This window comes from Antrostomus carolinensis, unplaced genomic scaffold (genome assembly GCF_000700745.2).
Source record: "Antrostomus carolinensis isolate BGI_N321 unplaced genomic scaffold, ASM70074v2 scaffold29742, whole genome shotgun sequence".
Lineage (NCBI taxonomy): Eukaryota > Metazoa > Chordata > Aves > Caprimulgiformes > Caprimulgidae > Antrostomus > Antrostomus carolinensis.
The window spans coordinates 11,122-11,435 of NW_010298055.1; positions in this window are offsets into that span (position 1 = coordinate 11,122).

A 314-nucleotide genomic window follows, 5' to 3' on the forward strand; every position below is an offset into this window, starting at 1 on the left:
AGCCGTTGCTGCCAGCTAGCAGGCGGCTGCCAAGCCCGACTGCCAGACCCTGGCGGGCTCAGGGCAGGATGGCGGCTGTCCCCTGCTCAGTTTGGGGACAGTCAGGGTAGATCCCCAGCACAGCACCAGCTGGGACTGTGGCCATGCTCCTGGGGGACATGCCAGTCATTGAGCTGGCAGTGACCATTTGGCTGTTCCCAGGGTGAGTGGGGACTGCCTGTCCATACTTTTGGGGACCTGTTGCTGGAGACATGGAGCGGGTGGGGTGTCATCCCAGCTGCCTCCCAGCAGTGCCCAGTGCCAGGGTGTTCCCA